This window comes from Linepithema humile, chromosome 1 (genome assembly GCF_040581485.1).
Source record: "Linepithema humile isolate Giens D197 chromosome 1, Lhum_UNIL_v1.0, whole genome shotgun sequence".
NCBI lineage: Eukaryota > Metazoa > Arthropoda > Insecta > Hymenoptera > Formicidae > Linepithema > Linepithema humile.
In genome coordinates, this window is record NC_090128.1 from 20,178,302 (window position 1) to 20,201,473 (window position 23,172).

The window sequence follows — 23,172 nt, forward strand, 5'->3', positions numbered from 1 at the left end:
TGACTATAGAAACCTGGACTGCTAGTCTCCGCCCCTTTGCCTATCTTCGCAATGCTAAAGAGATCTTTGACTATAGAAACCTGGACTGCTAGTCTCCGCCCCTTTGCCTATCTTCGCAATGCTAAAGAGATGTAATAAACATAGGTTAGGTTTTAGCTCCGCCTTTTGACCAAAAAGCGGTAAATTCAAACGTGTAATATGAGAACTTTGAATGGGAAAGATGTAGTAAACAAAAGAAAAAGCTTTTGAAGTAAATGTAATATCACAGTTTATGTTAAAATATTAATACTGCATTTTTATATACAGCTAAAACAATATTAATTATATATATTACTTATATAACTATATAATAAAAACTGTGTATAATTATTACTGACCTTTAAAAATAGTAATTTTAGTATTAGCATGACGAACAAAATTATCATGCAAGCGAAGAGTGGCAGTTTTTCCGTAATAATATAATTTAACATCTAAATATAATTTTATTATTAATTTAATCAATTCATATTTATGATTTTGAAGGAAATCAAGATCTTTGATATGAGAGTCGAAATTTTTAAAAATATTATTTAGATTTAAGTGTCGCAAAACAGTGACAATCATTTTATTATACGCATTTTTTGATTGCAGTTCATTTTGTATTCTATATATATTATATATTTTCTCTGCGAATGTAGTGATTGTGAATGTATCTGTTCTAGGAAAGCGTAGACCACCACAAGACTTCCTCGCAATGAAATCTGAATGTGCTTTATCGCTCTCGTTTAGCAATATGAAGCAGGTTTCGCATGTTAATTTTTGTAAAACTCGCATTTCTACGAAACCGGCAATGTATAACGCGGCATGATTTGCACCTGAACCTGCTATAGAATAAAGTGATAAATAATCATCCACATTTTTGAGATTAAAAGGCTGGTTCGCTTCGCATGCTGTCGAAATTTTTTTAGCTGATGAGACAGTTAAGATGCTAGTAGTGTCGAGCGGCATGCAATTTGCCTGCGCTGATGATTTCACCTCGTTATGATATAATAGTCGTTTATACGACGACGTGAATTGTTTACAATTAGGATTATTGTTATAACCCCCCATAGCGCGGAAACAAGAAAACAATATTTCTAAATGATCTTGTGACATTTTGTATGATAAAATGTATTCCAAATATCCTGTTTCGACTTATTGCATGTACAATCTTCTCAAGTTTTGTAAGTCTATTATAAAGCCCAAAAACCCGGTTCTTATTTTACTTTTGATTACGAATTGTCCGGCAGGCTCCAATTTCAGCGCAGAAAAGTAATCGATTGCCTTATCAAAAAATTTAAACATTTCTGCCGCTGTATCTCGTTTTATTGGCTTTTTAAAACCATACGAGTACAAACTTCTGGAATTTAGACAGTCGAAAGCAATATTCACTATTCGACAGAACTTCACAGTAGCAGTGCATCCAACAAAATTAGCATTGCCATCTTCTGATAGCTGTTCTAAGGCAGCTGCACAGCTTTCACTTAAAGTTTGGGCAGCTAATTTGACGTTCATTTTGTTCTTGAACCAAAGTATGTGCTTCTTGGTAAGTTTATTGGCCAAATGAAAATTCCCATTTTCTTGCAGCTCAACTAACTTCTACAAATATTCAAATTTTATGGAATTGCCGTCACTATCGTATAAAACACGTTTTGAAGCTAACGCATTTCTGAGTAATTTTAACATGTGAACAGCATCCAATATTATATAAACATAATGATTGTCTGTTGGATGCAAGAAAAAGGGCTTTTCATTATAAACATCCGCTTTAAGAGCGTTGCACATGGTAATATTTGAAGCGAGTCCATCGAAAGTCATGGCAATAACTTTTACTCCGGATGTTGCCACAAATTCCAAGACTTTTTTCGTAATTTCCGTTCTTTCTTGGGAAGTCAGCGAATTTACGAAAAAATACGCTACCGGAATTTTCCATCTTTCATTAAGGCACGTTAGCATATACACCAAAGCATATTTCGCTACCGGCAGATTTTCTTGTTTATCAACTGGAAATCCACAATCGACATATCCGATGAACTTATTTTTGAATTTACTCCATTCGACTTGCTGGCGTATGGACATTTCGTCCGTCATTAAACAACCATATAGTTGCTTTGTAGTCTGGTCCACCTTCTTTTTCAAAATGTCAATGGCTTCATTAGTGAAGCCTGGCGAACAATTTGTGCTCCCATACCAAGCCCGAATTGTTGATGGAGCCGGTAAGTTGTTCTTGAAAACGTGCCTTATATACTTGTATGCTTTCGGGCTATAAAAATTTACTGTTAAAGCGAAAGCACGAAGTTCCGGCGAATATTGTCCATTGACTTTTCCTTTCTGCAGCTCCGCAAGTATCGTGTCTTCCTGTGTTGTTGCCTAAGTTAATGTTATAAACAGGGCAGAGTTTGATATTACAAACAGGAAAGAGTGATATTAATACAATTTTATTAATTAATTATTCAACATACACAATTACTGACGTAAGTATACTTCAAAATTATCGTGATTATTATTAATGTATACAAGGTATACAAGGATATATGAACAATTCGAAATTATACAATTCCTTATTTAATCTTGTTACAATATGATTAATTTAGTAACATTATGATTAACCCTCCAATTTTAAACCGTAAACGTCTAACAGACATCTAATAGATATCTATTAGACTTGTATTCAACCTGTATTTCTCCCTGGGAATGATACATCATTTCCTACCTCTATAATTTCCGAAGCATTCTCTGAGAGGTCACATTTTTGTCGCAATTCACCTAATAGCTTTACCAAGCTTGCTATTTTCTTTTTATGACGAAATTCTTTAACCATCAATCTTTTCATACATTTATCTTTTGCCTTGCAAGCAGACTTCAGTAATCGAATGCAATGACTTTTTGTTTTTGGGGTCATTTAATCCACAGTTTCATCTTTAATATCTCCAGGATATCTGTAAATCTTTTTCGGAGTGCTCAATACATTACATGATAGGGTTGTCTCTGCTTTCTTTTCAGTTATCGAACTGCAAAAAAACATTGTTATTCATTTCAAGGTCCCCATAAAAAAAATATTAGGAAGAAAGATAAGAGAAGTAATATTGAATTTATATATTTTTTATTTAATTATGAATCCCTCTACCTCGTCCGTTGTGAATCATTCAGACTCGGGATGCATTGATGTTTCATCGACTGCGATCTATTGATCAGCAATCACTTCTGGATTTGAGGATTCATTATTTGAATCTGTTTCTGTGGTTATAAAATTTTCACTTTCTGGATGCTTCGTCGACTGTGAGATGCAATCGTCAGTGACATCTGCATTTGAAAATTCATCACTCGAAGCTGGTAGTAACTGCATCATGCTATTTAAAATTATACATTTTAATTGATTGTAAAATATTTACAACTTAATACTACTCGCATTCAATTTTTAAGTCCCACATTATAGCGTCACAATAAAACTTCAAGATTTAAATATTGGTTAATGAAAACTAGAACATAAATTACTATAAATTATATTACCTTTGATTTTGAGCACGTGGAAATATAGTCGGCACTGCATTTAGTTTCAACCGAACCTGCGAATAGCCAATGCTTTCTAAACAATCGCTTGTAAAATGCAGTACGCAGATACGGCTATATTTTGGCAAATTTCGTACACTTTCTTGCCTGTTCTGAGTGGCTATAGCCTCGATCCACTTCTCTTTCAGCGCTGGATTATTGGGAAACCTACAGTCGCAACACAAGTATATAAATTAAATATATATATATACATTACTTCCTCACAATAAAAACAACATTACGTTAAGTCAAACATTTCATCTACTCATTACAATATCTGGTGTTGAGATAAGAAAATACGTACAAATGAAAATAAAAACACTCGCAAACCAAAATTTTATGAAGTATTTTAAGTTAGAAAAACATGAGCTGAAACATACTCAAAAAATCGCAAACGCGTGTCGTTTTCCTCGTGTTGGCGCTTGTACTTTGTTGTGCTACACTTTTCTATAAAACAATATCGTCCCATATTCTCTTTATCTCTAAAAAATTACACAAGAGAAGTCTCAACGTCTCAGCTCGCTCAATGTTTTGATCACGGCTTTGGATCACGACGTTATGACAGGTTACGTCTGTGACGTCATGACACTTTAGTTCTTGGTATAGGGCCATGGTAACGCTATTGCACATGTTTATTACAACTTTTTCTTGCTACTAGCAGTCCAGGTTTCTATAGTCAAAGGTGTAAACTAAGCTATTATGTCTCATGAAGATGTGATACGCTCCCACCGTGAAAGATAATAATATAGCACAAAAATTCATAAATGATAAGATCAGGCCAAGTTCCAAAAAAGACACTCCAATATGTTTATATTTTAATAATAATCTGAATTTTTAATATATTACCAACATGAAAAGTAACTGATATATTGTTCAAGGTGCAAATTCAAAATAAACATACATAAAATATACATAAAATGTATAAATAAAACTGATCATAATTTGATTCTAGAAAGTAAGTGATATATTATTCTTAGTGCACATACAAAATTTTTTAAAATTTAATTAAAATAACAAAATATTTATTAAAAAATACAAAAACACTTGGCGCTGCCACACCGAACAACATGTTAACTTACATAATGTCAATTAATTACATGATGTCAGTTAATCATGCTATTATTACATTATTACTCATTTTCGTTGTTTCATAATACTATAGGTGTAAAGATGTAAAGGGGTGGAGGGGTGGTGGAGCCTCTTGACGGGGGGGGGGAGGGGAGGAAAGGGGGAAATGGCGTAAAGGGGTTGCGCTAGGGGGAGGGGGGATGGTGAAGCCCGTTGGCAGCGCCAAGTGTTTTTGTATTTTTTAATAAATATTTTGTTATTTTAATTAAATTTTAAAAAATTTTGTATGTGCACTAAGAATAATATATCACTTACTTTCTAGAATCAAATTATGATCAGTTTTATTTATACATTTTATGTATATTTTATGTATGTTTATTTTGAATTTGCACCTTGAACAATATATCAGTTACTTTTCATGTTGGTAATATATTAAAAATTCAGATTATTATTAAAATATAAACATATTGGAGTGTCTTTTTTGGAACTTGGCCTGATCTTATCATTTATGAATTTTTGTGCTATATCACCTACTTTTTTACATTTTGTGCACAGAATTCTATCCCAGATTTTTCTAATTGACCGCCTAGGGCAAGCCTGAATTCAACGCTATTGCAGCCGTAAACGCTATAATTGCGAAAATAATTTTTGTTTGGGGCCCAAAAATAATTTTTTTAATTTGGCACCTAGGACAAGTCTAAACTCAGCGCTATGGCAGCCGATGTTTTAGTTCAGCGCCTACGGCAGCTTTTATGAAGCGCCAGAGCAGCCGATTAATTGTTATAATTTTCCGGATCTAAAAAATTCACGTAAATTTACTACAAAGAAATTCCGACACTTACATTCGAGGAAAGTGTCATTAAATGCAGTTATTTCCAAAATCACTTAATCTGCTCCAAGAACAATATGTACGCCCCTTGTGCTCCTTTGGGCCAGTTTTTCTTAATGACTTTCATGTCATTAGAGCAATACCATTCTGATTTTTTTTCTGCTCTCAACATACACGTGTAGTGACCACGATTCATTTCTTCGCCTTCGTGAAATATAGCGCTTATTACCTTGTACTTTTTTTTATCTATCGTGATATTATTCGTCGGTACGGCGTTAATCCGATTGTTGATAATTTTTTTGCAAACACCGTTCACAAAAGTGTATAAATTGAGCTGTATCACTAAGATGGATAAAGTCGATTCGATTACGGTTTTCTTTTTCAGAACGGAACCTTTACATGCGTTACAACTGCCGTCTATCGTTTCCCATTTGGAAAATTCCGAATCAATCAAAGTTTGTAGCGTGACACCTCTTTTCCTTTTTAATGTCGATTGTATAGGTAATATTAGCAAACAACTTTTTTCCAACGTAGTTACCGTGTAATTACATTTGGCATTTGAGCAACATGTTACGTGCTTCAATTCGTGTTCCAATATATCATTGATTTCAGAATACGTCGACATTAGAGCCATGAAAAATTGCGAAGCATCTTGTTGTATTCGTTCTTCGAAGCATTCTCCGACAGATCTTCTAACCGCTTGAACGTTGCAATATTTACGCTCAGTATACGCGCATATAGCATCAGTCAATGCGTTCGATGCTTTATATTTTAGTATTTGTTGCCTGATACGCACGCAATGAAATACACACTGCAATATTACATTAGCGTAACACGAAACATTATCGTCATTAAGAAGGCCGTATATTTTCCACGTAATTACACTTTTTGATTCCTCGCAACCATGATTCTGTACATTATCAATGATACTAGGTATGGTCCATCGACGATCGTAAACTTTTATAGCCTTTTTCTTGGATAAATCGATTTGTGGCAGCTGAGATTTGAACAAAGATCTTAGTCGATTATATTCCGAAATGGCTCCTGAGTGTGCTTGAACTGATGCCGGATTGAAGTTTATCAAATGTAGGCCTTCCAATGTACTCACTCGAGACAAACCTACATAGGCTTGACCATCACTGAATACAGTCGTTCCCAGATCCATCATTGCATTTTTACACGTAACGCCTTGACTTTTGTGTATAGTTATTCCATAACTGAGGGACAATGGAAATTGTTTGCGATGTACCACTATTTTGTGAAATATCTCGAATTTAATGTCTACTCTCGTTATTGCGAATTCTTTGTTATCCGAAGTAACTAATGTGACGGAATAAATATTTCCATCAGCAGCACGATTAACCGCAACTACATTGCCTATTGTTCCGTTGACAAGTCCCAGAGTTACGTCAATGTTTCGTCGAATCATCACTTTAGCACCAATTTTAATCATTATTACTCTTTCAATGCCTGCCGTTTCTGAAACTTTGTCATCTTTATCTTCCAAGGTTTTTTGCACTTTTTTTCTCATTGCTGGAGCACAGTCGACATCATCTTCTGCTATTAGTAGAATTTCCTCGCCGTCGATTTTATTAAGCATTGCCGTGTTCAAAACCTTGCACAAATAACACGTAGGTAATAAACATATTGTATCGGTCGGTAATTGATTCATATAAGTGTAAAGTTCATTCAATCTTTCGTCGCAACTATTTTCTTTGAAAATGATTTTTCTTGATTCAAGTACATTGATGTCAGAATCCGTTATGAGACCTATTCGTATTCTAGAAAGTATATCGCGATATCTGTTGTCGCCTCTTTGTCGCATATTTATCAAGAGTTCGTCGTAATCAAACAATCTCCACAAGTCAAATCCACCCATGGTACCTAAATACTTCTGAACATCTGATCGAGACATTTTAACGAACGGAGGATGTCCTTTTACAGGAGGAAGCTGCAACAAGTCTCCAAACAAGAGAATGTGTTTTCTACCAAAGAAACCATCATTTGTATCTGTCGTATCAAAAATTTCACATAATCGTAGATTGATAAACATAAGTGTCACATTCGAAATCATGGATACTTCATCGATTATGAATAGTTCGACATTCTTCAATTTGTCTCTCAAAATTTTCAAGATTACGTCTGACAATTGCACGTACTTAGGCGTAGATTCATGAGTGACGGGTAGCTGAAACATTCTATGGATTGTCAGGCCATCGATATTGAATGCTGCAATACCCGTGGGAGCAGATATCGCAGTCGTTTTTTTCAAATTTATTTTGATCCAATGTTTGATCGTTTCAATAAGAAAACTTTTTCCTGTACCACCCTCACCGCTTACGTACAATCGTAGAATATGATTTTTATTTTGTAAAACTTGGCATACCCTGTCGAAGACTCTTTTCTGATCTTTGTTCAATTGCGACATCATTTGCGATAAATTAATCGGGGCGTCAATCTTACCAAAATCTTCCAGATTTTTCATCGCGTCGTCAGCTTGTACTGGATTGCAATCCAGTTCATCGTCATCAGATTTGTCTCCGTCTGCTATTTTTAAATCATTTTCACGCTTCTCGATCAATTCAGTAACATCCTCAAAAGCTTTCTGTATTTCTTCGAGCCTTTCGTGATATTTCATTGCCTTCGTCAATCCAGTCTCTGAATTCTTAAAGGCATCCGTGTAAGTTTCGTACGCACCTTTGAGTTCACTCGAATCTCTCCATGGTTTGAACAGAAGAAGCAGCGAGTAAAAGTACTTTTCGGGTTCAGTTTTTACATTGAATCGGTAATGGTTTATTAAACTACCCTTTTTTCGTTTCTTTACAAATAAACGCGATACCAGTTCGTAATATTCGACCTCGTCACTTTTTGGCATCTGTTTTACAATGTCCCAGAATCTAGTAAAATCGTACAAATTCAATGATTCTAGTTCTTTAGGTCTGTTTGGATAATGATCATCGATGAGCGACGGACAATAGATATTCGTAGAATTTTTATCGAGAGCTGTAATTTCATTGAATGTTTTAACTTTTCTGTTTCTCACTTCATTGACGTCGATCCATTTGATAATGGTATCACAATCCGTACCATACAAGGGATGCCCTAATAGTGTATCCGCAGCTTCTAAAGCACCGCATTCTCTGTTATTCAAACGACGCATCGCAAAATTCCACAATTTCGATGCCAAAGGCTTATTGGAATCTATCATTTCAAAGTCTATGTTACATTTTTCCGACTTTGTCGTGTATTTTGTTAAATACGAGTTTAAAAACTCTGATTTTTCTCCAACAAATTGTATGTCCATATTTCCCTCCCAAGCCAATTTGATAGCCGGATTATAATCATTAATAAACCTCTCCGACTTCTTGCGAGGAAGATCGTACAACCTGCTTCTACTGCGTAAATTTTTTCTACCCACTATTGAAGTGACAACGTCTCTTAAAACGAAATTTGTCGTAACTGATCGCGGAAAATCAAACCGACACTTTCTGTAAATATTTGTTTCGGTTTTCTTTGTACGCATGCAATACGAGTTATGTTTATGATTCTGATCACTTGTAACCGTTTCGTACAATGTTGGCGAAACGTTTTTATCTGGAATTTCGCACGTCACGTATTTTTGAATAAACGAAACAACTTCTTCATCCGGCGATTTTCCTAGCACAGGAGCATCTCTTATCCAAATCAAGCAATGCATGTGCTGGATACCTCTAGTTTGATATTCTAATCGCCAGAAGTAGTGGATTACTTCCCCTATTGGGTTATCAACTGAACGAATAAAATCAATCATGGCTTTGAATTTTATGCACATGAATCTAGACGTGCTAACAGGGTCATATGCGATTAGTTCGTTAATGCTTAACTTCTCTTTATCGGGATTCATGTCTCGTAAATATTCACCCAAATCGGACCATTTCCATTCACTAGGACTCAAAGTCAAAAACCACGTTGCTGGGCCGTAATGCAGAGTCATGCATTTCACATTATTGGATGGTTGTCGCCAAAATTGATCCGTATTTCTCAGTTTTCCGAAAATACTCATTAAATTCGATTCCAATTGTTCGTCTTTCAATTCGTTCAAGTATCTATCAGCAGTATATCTCTCTCGTGCGTTAGCAACCATCATCGTATAATATATACCGTTTTTCAATTGTCGGTTGTTAGTATCATGAAGAAGGAAAAACAAGTACTGCGGATTCAATCTGAATCTATTGTGTTTCGACATCAATCGCGTTCTGATGAATAAATATTCCGGTAATGCAAAATTTCTATCTTCTCGTTGTCCATTGATACCCTCTGGATATAAATCGGGGAAACACATGACATCCAGATATTTATAACGATTATCCATTGGAACATCTTCGATTTTTAACATTTGATAAAGTTTGAGTGCAGATTCGTTATCAATCCTTTTTACGCGCATTGGGTATATCGTATACTGATCATTAATACCCGAGTCTTTGGTAATTTGTGTCAGGAAAGCCTTACGTTTCAAAACGATTTGGTCATTATCTTTAATCTGCTGTACGGTGTCCTCAACCACCTCATCTATTTCGTCATTATTGCTCTCCTCGCCCCCATCATCGACGATCTGATATTCTGTTTCTTGCAACTTCTCATTTAATAAATCATCAGATGACGCTGGAAGACGAATTTCCGAATAGTGCGGATTATTTTCTTTTAACCATTGCAAAGCCTTAAACACTTTATTAATATCCACCAAATTTTCCCAAACAACTTTTGATTTTTTAGGCATACCTCGAACGAGAATGTGCAACTCGTGTTTCAAATTTATAGGATTTTCCGGAGGACATATCTTATCCAATGTTTCTTGTAAAGGAAGTGGCAAATGAAATGTTCTACCTTTTACTTTACGGATCATTTGTCTGTGCGGCAAATGTTTGTTCGAAACAGCGCCCATTGTTTGCACTACTTGGAAGCTGCTCATTCTCTTGATTAACATTTTTTCGTAATCATTGAAATCCGACAAAACATCCGGTAATGGTTTTACGGCAAGATTATTCAAAACGCAAGTAGAAGGCAACATGCCTTTCCGAAATTTGCCCAAACAAAACTTACAAATTAATCCAGTATCGCTATTGTGTTCTGTTACGTAAGTCATCAAGTTTTTCCAAAAAGGTCCCTCTACTGGTTTTTTCAGCTTTTTTAGCTCAGAAACGTCACTATTCACACATAGTTTTTCGCAAGAGACACAAGGGAAACGTGGTGTATCCAACAATCTCTTTTTCATAACTGTAAACGCTTCGTAATTTTGCGACAAAATTTTTTCCTCGTCCAAACTAACGGTCAAATTGTTTTTGTAAAATCTTGCTTTAACCTTTGCATCATTGGAAATTTCCAGCAATTTATCCATATTGACAAATCTCAAAGCTGAAAACAAATGATGAAATTTTTTATAATTGCCTATCAATTTGTAGACATTTATTCGAATATTTCTCACGAGAGGAAAATGAGGCGATAAAGTGCTTATCGTTGCAATGTATGATTCGCAAATATTTGGATTCGCATAACAGTCCGGAGGATGTCCCAATCTGCTACTCATATGTGAAACAGAACAATTTTTGAGCCGCGCCATGAATTTAGCATTCATTATCTTCTTTATAGTAGCTCCTTCAAACTCTTCCAACAATTTCACATACTTTTCCAAGGAAATATCACTTATGCGGCATCGTTTCTCGTCACAGTGCCATATTTTTGACTTTTTATCATTGTTATCCATTAACGGTAAAACATTTATCACTCCATGAGAAGAGGACTGTCCTATTATAAGTGGTTGCTCAAACTTTTTCCTTTGCTCGTAAGCAGTTTCAAAAAAGTATGCTTCGGAAGACGAAGTATGTTTGGATGAGCCACAAAGAGCTCTAATTCGATCGCTTTTTGGATATTTCAAAGTCTTACATTCATTGAATCGCAATAGTGCGGTTTCAGCAGCATTTTTCAAATACAAAAACACTTTTCTTGCTGCATTGACGTACGATTTTTTTGCTATCATGCACCACTTGAATATATATTCGGCTTCCAATCGAGCACATATCGCCGGTTTATTAATTTTCCTCGATATCCGTCGAATATAGAACTCTGACCATTTTGGAAAGTTAAAACACTTTTGCCAAGATCGGACAGTACTGAATTTTTCTTTTACTCTCTCGATCGTCTTTGATCTTTGTACGATAGACTTGTTACCACGTTTTGCATAATACTTTTTGTTGTACAGTTTTTTTGAGTCAGAATGTTTGTGTTTAAATTTTCTTCGGCGATCTCTTTCACGTGCAGCATTTTTAAAATAATTTTTTCTTTTGATTTGCCGATTGTACAGCAATTGGTGTGAGTAATTATGGCGTTTTTGAGCTCGTTTATTTTCTAAATCTTTTTGGTACTCGTCGCGTTTTCTTTTACATTGTTCCTCAGGATTTTTTTTGTACTGATTACGCACTCTCTGACGTTGTGTTTCGGGATCTTGTATGTACTGATCACACATTATCTGGCGTTTCGGTTTGGGGTTTTTTTTATATACCTCACACATTTTATAACATTTTATTTTAGGGTCCTGTTTATATTTATTGCGCTTTTGAGTGCATAAAAAATCAGCGTTTTTGGCATATTGTTGTTTGTGAGAAAAAGCATCTTTCTCGAGTCGTTTTGAACGCTGTTCTTCAGTTTCCTTGCTACGTGCAAGCCTTTTTCTCAGTGCATCCGCCTCTCGTATTTTCAATGTCTCCAACGGTAATAACATTAATGGAGCAGTTGAATTACAGAGGTACGGAAAATGAGTGATTGTTTGTCCTGCAAACATTGCAGACAAATGAGGTCTTAGCAAAGATCGATCGTACGTCACAATACAAGGATTTATGCCAAACAGAATCGATGTAGCAAACGCAATCGCCATAGGACCACAATTACAACCGTCGACTTGCGACTGGACTGTAGGAAAGACTATCGGATTGTTTTGAAAATCATGAAAAGGAAATAATCTCTCCACAAAAATTCGAATTTCTCCATTCAAATTTTGCTTATTAGCATTACGACTGCCTTCATGAGAATCATATATAATAACAGACTTTGCGTCGTAATGACAAGTAACCCAATGTCCGCCCGCGAAATTACTGTGCAGTATTTGCAAATGCTTCTTTTTTAGATTTTCGAGTGGAACAATCTGATCAGGAAATATCGTCAACCATACAGGTCGAGGTGCATATTCAGAATTTCTTTCGAGTAACGCATGGAAACTATCTATCATCGTTTCTGTCAACCATTCTTTGGAAATCAAAATGTCTTTTTCCTTATTGCCATAATAGAACTTGTGACACTGATGATGCATTTTGAGCTGGCGCTCGGGGCAGCCTTATACAGATATATGGCGCTTAGGGCAGTCTTTTAGTCATGCAAGTGTCACAATCACCTTAAACGAATAATTAAAGTTACAGAATTCTATATCAGATTTTTTAATTTGGCGCCTAGGACAAGCCAGCCAGGGCCAAAACTCAGCGCTATTGCAGCCGATATTTTAATTCAGCGCTTACGGCAGCCGTTATACAGCGCCAGAGCAGCCGATTATTTTTTCTAATTTTTTTCTGGATCTGAAAAATAAAAAAAGTGTATTAATACATAAAACAAACAAGTTATAAATTTTAGATTAATAATTGTAAACTTTGTACAAGTTTTTTTGCAATAAGCAAGCGAACAGTTTAAAATAATTTTAATAAACATATGCAGAGATTTAAAATTATTATACTAAATAAAATATTGCAGAAAATTTGCTTATAAAGAAGTGAAGCTACATTTATCTTCTGTATAGTATTTCTGAATAGTTGAAAATCAAGTAATCACATTAACATTTAAAAATAGTATTTATTTATTATCACTAAATCATCAATGCAATCTCCTAAAAATTTTTGCTGCTTTCTATTCTATATAAATAAATCCTGTTTATAAACCTTGCTTATAAAAAAAAATTATTCCATAAATTCTACACTTATATTAAATATCTCGAAAATAAAACATTTTATAGGAAAATGTGTTAGACAAAAGATGTTTGGTTCGAAAAAGGAAAAAAGATGGACATATTAATTTGGATGAAAGCGCTTCGGAGATTTGAAAGTCAATCTAGTTTTTTTAAATGGAACTCTATCTTAATTTTTTTATAAATCGATTCCTCGCAATATTCGGTGTTAAAAGTTATATAGGTAGAATGGCCACAAATTAAATAGTTTATGAGATATTTTATACGTTGACATAATTTTACTAAAACAATAAAATATCTCATAAAATAGTCATTTTTCCATTACCTTATCTGCATACTTGTATGCACAAAATAATGAAAAGAATCAATTAGTGTAAAGAAATAAATAGTTGTTTAGAAAAAAAATATGTACCTGCTTGTTGCAAATTCATGCTTTTTCTTAAAAACAACTATATGTTTCCTTTACACCAATTTGTTCCTCTCATTATTTTGTGCTTATAAATATTCAGGTAGAAATATTATGTCAAATGAAAATAAACATATGCATATAATATATCTTGAAAACTATTCCATTTTTGACCATCCTACCCTTATAACTTTTAACAGCGTATATTGCAAGGAATCTATTTATATAAAAAAATTAGAGCGCTTCCATTTAAAAAAATGAGGTTTACCTTCAAATCGTCGAAGCGCCTTCACTCATAGTCAAACTAATATCCTTTTCCTTGCTTCCTCTTCAAAGCGAACAAGTTTTTTCTAAAACATTTTCCTATAAATAAAAAAATGTTTTATTTTCGAGATATTTAACAGTTTTTGAACTTTTGGGACACACTGTATATACAACCTACAGGGTGCGGCATTTAAATTGAAACGTCTAAATGCCACCCTAATTTTTTTAAATAAATCGATTCCTCGCGATATTCGATGTAAAAAGTTATAACGATAGAATCTCGTTAAATATTCATTTTTCGATTATCTTATCTCAATACTTTTATGCACAAAATGATGAGAGGAATCAATGTTTAAAAAAAATATGTTACTGCTTGTTGCAAATTATCATACTTTTTCTTAAAAATAACTGTGTTTTTTATATACCAATTGATTCCTCTCATTATTTTGTGCAGAAGAGTATATAGATAAGATAATTGAAAAATGATTATATTACGAAATATTTCATACTTTATGTAAAATTATGTCAAATTAAAGTATAAAAATTCTCCTAAACTATTCAATTTTTGGCCATCCTATCATTACAACTTCTTACGTCGAATATGGTGAAGAATCGATTTATAAAAAAATTAGAAGAGTTCCATTTAAGAAAACTTGATTGATCTTTAAATCTTTGAAGCATCTCCACCCAAGGTGTAACTAATATCTCTATCTCTTTTTCTTTTATGAAGCAAACAACTTTTGTTTAAAACATTTCTTTTCATTTTTATTTTTTATACATGATTCTGAAAGGTTTCCTCAAACTTCAACGGCGTATTCTAGCGGTCCTGATGAAAACAATTCCTATAAACATATGTCCTGCAATGTTTCCTTTTCAAGATACAATCATTTTTTAATTTTTAATGAAATTTTTAATTTTATTGGAAAGTGCAGTATTAAATCCAAAAAACAATCAAAGTAAATGTTCGAAATGTTCGCCAGCCGCAATTCAGCGCCCAAGAACAGTATTGTCGAGAAAAAAGGTATCTCGAAAAGAAAGCGTTGTAGGACACGTTCATAAGAACTTTTTTCATCCTTATGACCGCTAGAATACGCCTTTGAAGTTTGAGAAGACCTTTCAGAAACACCTTGTATATTTTGGAGTCTGAATTAAAATGCCGCACCCTATATATGTATATATATTAATAATAAATAAAATTTTATTAACTAAACAACTGCAATAATTGTTCAATAATAAATTCAACAAATGAATAATAGAAATATGTTCCAAGAAATATGTTCCAAGAAATATGTAAGAAGGCAGTAGACCGTTATATTACAACGATCTCGTTTGTCTAATGCAGTGCTCGAAATTGGTTGAACATTTGAGCCGATTTCCGCGGTAAACGCCTCCTTTCCTCTCCTTACCGCGCGCGCCGCAGCCGCTAGGGCCAGCACCGCCGAGCGTTAGGAGCGGCACTATCTGATTATGAGTGGGTTCTTCTCCCTATTTATTAAAATTTTAAAAAATGTATTAAAATTTAAATATAAATTTAAAAATAAATTTTTTATTTTTAAATTTAATAAGTGGAAATATTTCAATAGATTTCTACGTCACTCATGAGGTACTAATGCTGACGCGTTTTTTTAAAAGTGGTTTCTATCTACATTATTGCATCAATTGTTCATTCTCATAAAAGGCCAAGAAAATCTAATTAAGAAAATCTCTTTTATATATTTTTTTTAAATTAAGAATTTGTTATTTTTATCTTTAGTGGAATAGGCCTACGGGGGAAACCACTTAAAAAAAAAGCGTCAGCATTAGTACCTCATAGGTGACATGGAAATCTATTGAAATATTTCCACTTAATAAATTTAAAAATAAAAAATTAATTTTTAATAAATTTTAATACATTTTTTTTAATTTTAATAAATAGGGAGAAGAACCCACTTATAATCAGATAGTGCTGCTCCTAACGCTCGGCGGCGCTGGCCCTAGCGGCTGCGGCGCGCGCGGTAAGAAGAGGAAAGGAGGCGTATCCCGCGGAAATCGGCTCAAATGTTCAACTAATTCCGAGCACTGGTCTAATGCATAATATATTACATGGTAACGTAAGCGCGAGAAAATCATATCTACTCAATAAATACCTGTGATAGCTAAGAAAGCATATGTATACAATAATTATACAAGATAATACATAAATAGAATAAATAGAAATGTTAATAATAGTAATTATTTCTTACCTGATTTTAAACTCCAGAAAGTATAGATAATATATAAGTAAGCTTCAGAAAGTCTGTACTATTACAGTTATTTGCGTAAAAATCTTCAAAGTAAAATAAAGCCGCAGATTTATTTTATTTTATAGCTCAGGCTTCTTCTATGTAACTCCCACAGAACAAATTCTAATGGATAGAAAAACAGAATATCAAAAATTGTTGCACATGTGTCTGTATATCTATAAATAAATCTAACTTTATTTATTGGTCAAGCAACGGTTTGTTGAATTTTTAAAGAAATATGTTTTCATCAATGATAAATAAATCGCAGAACTAATTTATTTCCTAAGACAATTGAATTGACTCGACGAACTGTATTTATGTAAGAAGGCAATAGACCATTATATTACAACGATTTCGTTTGTCTAATGTATAATATTAAATGGAAACGTAAGCGCAAGAAAATCATATCGACAAATACCTGTAAAAGTTAGGAAAACATATACAATAATTACAAGATAATACATAAAATAAATGGAAATGTAATGTAACAATAATAACTATGCATTACTTACTTATGTAGCCACTTCTTTATACCAAACACTACTTAAGCAGTTAACCTGGTACACTCTGTCGTCAATATTTACACTCACTGATCAATGAAGTACTGAACATTGACATCCCGAATTCATAGTCGCGACATATAGATCTACTTATATCGATAATCTCGATAACTAAATCCATAATGTACATTTACACGAACTTACTCCAAACTACATTACCAGCTGTCGAAGTGATGACAATATTATTGTGAAAGTTTCAAATCTGTACTAATTATCGATTCAATGATCTTCAATGATCTCTGCCCTGTGGGGACCTATGGCGGACCGCTTCGACATTTGTGAACGCATGAGGATGGAGGACGATGTAAGTAACTCCTTTAATATTGTTAATATTTTATTAACAAATAAAATTAATACAATAAAATTGCAGATACTAATGATGAACGAAGAATCGCTCCTCAACGGCGATGTCGACGTCGACGTCGATTTAATCACCGCCCATTCCGTCGCCGCCCGTTCCGTTGCCGCCCGTTCCGTTGCCGTCCGGGACGTGGCTGCTGGTTCCGTCGCCGCCGGTCCCGTCGCCGCCGCCCGTTCCGTTGCCGTCCGGGACGTGGGACGTGGCCGCCGGTCTCGTCGCCGCCGGTCCCGTTGCCGCTGATTCCGTCGCCGCTGGTTCCGTCGCCGCCGGTTCCGTCGCCGCCGGTTCCGTCGCCGCCGGTTCCGTCGCCGCCGGTCCCGTCGCCGCTGGTTCAATGTCGAAACAAAACAGACAAGGTAACATAATTTTAATCTATTAAAGATTGTACCATATATTAGTACTTACATAGTGTATAATTATTAGTACTTACGTACTGCATATTTTCCTACGCACTATTTTTTAGTAATTACGTAGAATATATTTTTCTTTGTACTATTATAAAAACACATATGTAATTAAATTAATTTTAATAATTACAGATTATAGACCGAGAGGTAGAGCCGCAGGAGCTCGCCGACAGCAGGAACGATTTATGAAATTTTTATATCAGCTATCCATGGCACCACATCACTGGGGCAGACACAGGGGAAGAGGCAGAGGAAGAAGGTAAGAAAGCATTAAAAAATTTCTAAAAATTACAAGTTATAGTTACATGTATAGTTATTACATTTATTTTACAGAAACAATTAAGTATTATCAAGTCATGGTGTTCAAGCGGCTCGTCGCATCGCTCAAGAAAAAATTTTTTTTAGTTATTTTCTAATATTACCAATAAAACATCTGTTTCACAGAATGTAAGTGTGATGTGACAAAATACTTGTGTTAGAATGCGAAATAATTTAGTTACTATGTAATTAAGTTAATATTAATGCACAAAATTAATTATGTGACAAAATTGAGATTATTTTTCAATTATTTTTGCACATTTTAGATGTAACATTTATATTAAGTCAGTTGTATATTAACTAAATTATCTTACATTCTAACACAAGTATTTTGTATCACACTTACATTTTGTGAAACAGATGTTTTATTTCGAATATTCAAACTAAACTATTTTTTGTTGTAACATGTCTTCGGTTTGACTGCCCCATTGATATAAAGCCGTGGATAGCTGATATAAAATATCTTTGGTTTGATATTACAGTTTTGTTAAAATTTTTACAAAATATACGAAATAAAACTATAATATCAAATCAAAGACATGTTAAACATAAAATAATTTAGTTAAAACATTCGAAACGACACTTATTATGTTTCATTTAGCGTAATTGTGATATCAAACGCAATACTTATGTTTTATTTCAAATATTCAAATTAAACTATTTTTAGTTGTAACATGTCTTTGATTTAACTGCCCCATTCATATAAAGTTATGGATAGCTGATATGAAATATATCTTTGGCTTCATATCACGGTTATGTTAAAATTTTTACAAAATATGCGAAAAAAACTATGATATGATATCAAAGACATGTTAAACATAAAATAATGTAGTTAGAACATTCAAATGACACTAATTATGTTTCATCTAGCGTAATTGTGATATATCAAACGCAATACTTATATTATTAGTTATTTTTTAATATTATCAATGAAACATCTGTTTCACATGACTTAAATGCTATATAAAACACAAGACGTGTTATAATGTAAAATAGTTTAGTTAATATGTAATTAAGTTAATATAAAAATGTACAGAAATGTACAAAATTAATTATGTGACAAAATTTAAATTATTTTTCTACATTTTGAATGTAACATTTATATTAACTTAATAACATATTAATTAAATTATTTAAATTATAAGTTTTGCGACTGGATCGATGTCAACGTCGATGAGATGTTCTTCGTTCATTAATACTAATAAAATTCTATTATATGGCAGTTTATTTGTTAATAAAATATTATTAACAAGATTAAAAAATATAATTTTTTTTTTCATACTTTTCAGAAGTTTTTTTTAATACTTTTCGAGTTATTTTATATCTTAATCTGACATATTTTGATATAAAATTTAAATTAAAATATCTCTAAAAATATTAAGTTCTGGATAATCTTACCGTAATACTTTTATGATTAGAATAATGAGAATCAAGTGGTATAAAGAAAACGCATAATTGTTAAAAAAGTACATTGTAAATTGCATACTTTTTCTTCAAATAATGGGTTTTTTACACGTATTGATTTGTTTTATTATTCTGTGCATAAAAATATTACGGTAAGATTATCGATAACTAAATATTTTAAGAGATTTTAGATTTTATATCAAAATATGTCATATTTCTCTCTCTCTCTCTCTCTCTCTCTTTCGTGTTTGCGAAATTTTCGTAGTGCAACTTGGGGAAGTCGAATTTGTTGAACCTTGATACCTGGTGCAAGGAATTCCCGTAGCGCAACTCGGGGAAGTCGAATTCGTCGACTCTTTGCACCTAGTGCGAAAAATTCCTGTAGCGCAACTCACGAAAGTCAAATTCGTCGACCCTTGATACCTGGTGCGAGGAATTTTCGTAGCGCAACTCGGGGAAATTGAATTCGACGACCTTTGGCACCAGGTGCGAAAAATTCTCGTAGCGCAACTCGCAAAAGTCGAATTCGTCGACCCTTGACACCTGGTGCAAGGAATTCACGTAGCGCAACTCGGGGAAGTCGAATTCGTCGACCCTTTGCACCTAGTGCGAAAAATTCCTGTAGCGCAACTCGCAAAAGTCGAATTCGTCGACCCTTGACACCTGGTGCGAGGAATTTTCGTAGCGCAACTCGGGGAAATTGAATTCGACGACCCTTGGCACCAGGTGCGAAAAATTCTCGTAGCGCAACTCGCAAAAGTCGAATTCGTCGAACCTTGACACCTGGTGCAAGGAATTCCCGTAGCGCAACTCCGGGAAGTCGAATTCGTCGACCCTTTGCACCTAGTACGAAAAATTCCTGTAGCGCAACTCGCGAAAGTCGAATTCGTCGACCCTTGACACCTGGTGCGAGGAATTTTCGTAGCGCAACTCGGGGAAATTGAATTCGACGACCCTTGGCACCAGGTGCGAAAAATTCTCGTAGCGCAACTCGCAAAAGTCGAATTCGTCGAACCTTGACACCTGGTGCAAGGAATTCCCGTAGCGCAACTCGGGGAAATCGAATTCGTCGACCCTTTGCACCTAGTGCGAAAAATTCCTGTAGCGCAACTCGCGAAAGTCGAATTCGTCGACCCTTGACACCTGGTGCGAGGAATTTTCGTAGCGCAACTCGGGGAAATTGAATTCGACGACCCTTGGCACCAGGTGCGAAAAATTCTCGTAGCGCAACTCGCAAAAGTCGAATTCGTCGAACCTTGACACCTGGTGCAAGGAATTCCCGTAGCGCAACTCGGGGAAATCGAATTCGTCGACCCTTTGCACCTAGTGCGAAAAATTCCTGTAGCGCAACTCGCGAAAGTCGAATTCGTCGACCCTTGACACCTGGTGCGAGAAATTCCCGTAGCGCAACTCGGGGAAGTCGAAATCGTCGACTCTTGGCACCTGGTGCGAGAAATTCCCGTAAATTTTAATGATAATGATAATACTCTGGGCCCCGTAAATTCTTCATTCGTCCCTGCGGACAGAGGAGAAGAATAAGGAGACGACGTTTCTTAATTTTTTGCATTACCAACATCACTTTTTGACCGCTTGTATCTCTGAAACGGCTGGACCAATTTAAATTTTTTTTGGCTTAAATTAGTCGTGGCGATGCCGCCTTTAAGGATATACTATGTGTTTTTATAAAATTTTTTATATTTTAGTTGCTACAAACCCCCGAAAAGTCGACTTTGTGCGCGCAGGATAAGAGACTTAGTAGTGTCATTTTCTGAACTTTGCCAGAGATTCTTTTCCTGACTTAGTAGTGTCGTTTTTTGAACTTGGCCGGAGACACTACCGCGTCTCCTGATCATTTGCATCACCATAATTATAATTATTTTTTCATTGTCCATTTTCACAGAATTTTCACTTTTGTCACTTATCACGTTTCACCAGCGATCACCGGTATAAACAACGACAATGGTTTGAGGTCAATGAAAGTCAACAGTCATTTTTTCGAAAAATCAATTTTTCTATTGGTCCAGCTGAGAGACTCGCTTTACGACCTTAGAACATATATACTGAAAGGGGCATAGGTCGGTATTCATAGGGCGGTATTCATAGTCCGTTCTTATATTTAAAATCGTCTTAAGCACAGACTTATATTCGCTCTCTTCGTCACACATAGATTGTGTCTGACGAAGAGAGCGACTATAAGTTCGTGCTTAAGACGATCTTGAATATAAGAACGGACTATGAATACCGCCCATAGGGCGGTATTCATAGTCCGTTCTTATATTTAAAATCGTCTTAAGCACGGACTTATATTCGCTCTCTTCGTCACACATAGATTGTGTCTGACGAAGAGAGCGAATATAAGTTCGTTCTTAAGACGATCTTGAATATAAGAACGGACTATGAATACCGCCCATAGTCCGTTCTTATATTTAAGATTGTCTTAAGCACGGACTTATATTCGCTCTCTTCGTCACACATAGATTGTGTCTGACAAAGAGAGCGAATATAAGTTCGTGCTTAAGACGATCTTGAATATAAGAACGGACTATGAATACCGCCCATAGCCTATCTAATAGCGTTTTCGATTATACAGGATTTGAACGACCCAGGGTTGGTTAATGACGTCATTGCAACCTCTCCACCAATGAAAGACTTGCATTTATAGTAAAATAGTGATTGATCAACCCTGGGTCGTTCAAATCCTGTATAATCGAAAACGCTATAAATACACATAACGAAAGTGTCCCCTACATCTATCTATCCTTGTCTGTACGAAATCGGTCAATGCGCTTGCGCGAGTGAATAACCGCTTAAATTGAAAGTAGAAAGATTTAAAATAGATGAAAGGTATTTGAAAATTTGATTATAACAATTTATTTTTTAAGTTATATTATAATATAATTGCAATATATTATAAATTATATATAATAATATGTAGTAATATGTAATAATAGTCTTGCAAAATAAAATAAAAATAATGATGCACATAACCAAAAACAAATACTGTAATGAACAATAATTATATACAGGATGTACAGGATGAACTAAAATAAGATAACAAACTTTGAGAAGCAAGACCAAACATGAAAAAAAATTTGACATCAAGATATGTCCGTCAAACCCACTGTTACTGATATAAAATATATATTATTAATAAAAAATAAAAAAGTAATATTTATTATTATGTAATATTCTCGCTCCTCTAAAGTTTGTTATCTTATTTTAATTATATCTTGTATATATAGTAACCAGTACAATAAAAATTATTATAATAAATAATAAAAAAAATATTTAAAAACTTCATTGATGTTTAAATAGTATTAGTTTTGTATACTTTTTTATGATTATTTCTTTAGACTTGATTATATTGAAAGGCTTGTCATAGATAAGCTTGTCTAGTTTGTCATCACACACATCAACATAATCGACGCATGCGTATTGCAATAAAATGTACAGACAAGGATAGATAGATGTTGAGGACAACGGCAAGTCAGCTATGTCCCTTCCAGTATATATGTTCTAAGTTTACGACTAGCGACTCATTGTGGATGCGAAAAATTAATAGAGTCACCGACTTAGGTTAAAGCTGGTTCTACAATAAGTTGCAAATGTCCCGTCACCGGTCGCGAAGGATGGCAACTACTAATTGGAAAGCGCTATTTCTAGTTATTTTTAGTAAGACGGAGCATTCGCGACTGGCGACGGAGTATTTGCAACTTATTGTAGAACCGGCCTAAGACTTAGGCCGG

The 23,172-nt window shown here is 34.5% G+C and overlaps 3 long non-coding RNA genes across 3 annotated transcripts; 2 read left to right on the plus strand and 1 right to left on the minus strand.

Annotated features, from left to right (window-relative positions):
* Positions 1-187: 187 nt before the first annotated feature.
* LOC136997050 (uncharacterized) lies at positions 188-2,788 on the plus strand. The gene is made up of 2 exons (XR_010887861.1): positions 188-450; positions 702-2,788. It is a non-coding gene; the product is annotated as an uncharacterized lncRNA (long non-coding RNA).
* LOC105680127 (uncharacterized) lies at positions 2,441-21,383 on the minus strand. Its single transcript, XR_010887853.1, has 5 exons — positions 21,289-21,383; positions 3,948-4,237; positions 3,529-3,735; positions 3,146-3,368; positions 2,441-3,029 (listed from the first exon to the last, which is right to left on the minus strand). It is a non-coding gene; the product is annotated as an uncharacterized lncRNA (long non-coding RNA).
* LOC136999270 (uncharacterized) lies at positions 17,498-19,244 on the plus strand. The gene is made up of 3 exons (XR_010889650.1): positions 17,498-17,653; positions 17,837-17,963; positions 18,038-19,244. It is a non-coding gene; the product is annotated as an uncharacterized lncRNA (long non-coding RNA).
* Positions 21,384-23,172: the final 1,789 nt, after the last annotated feature.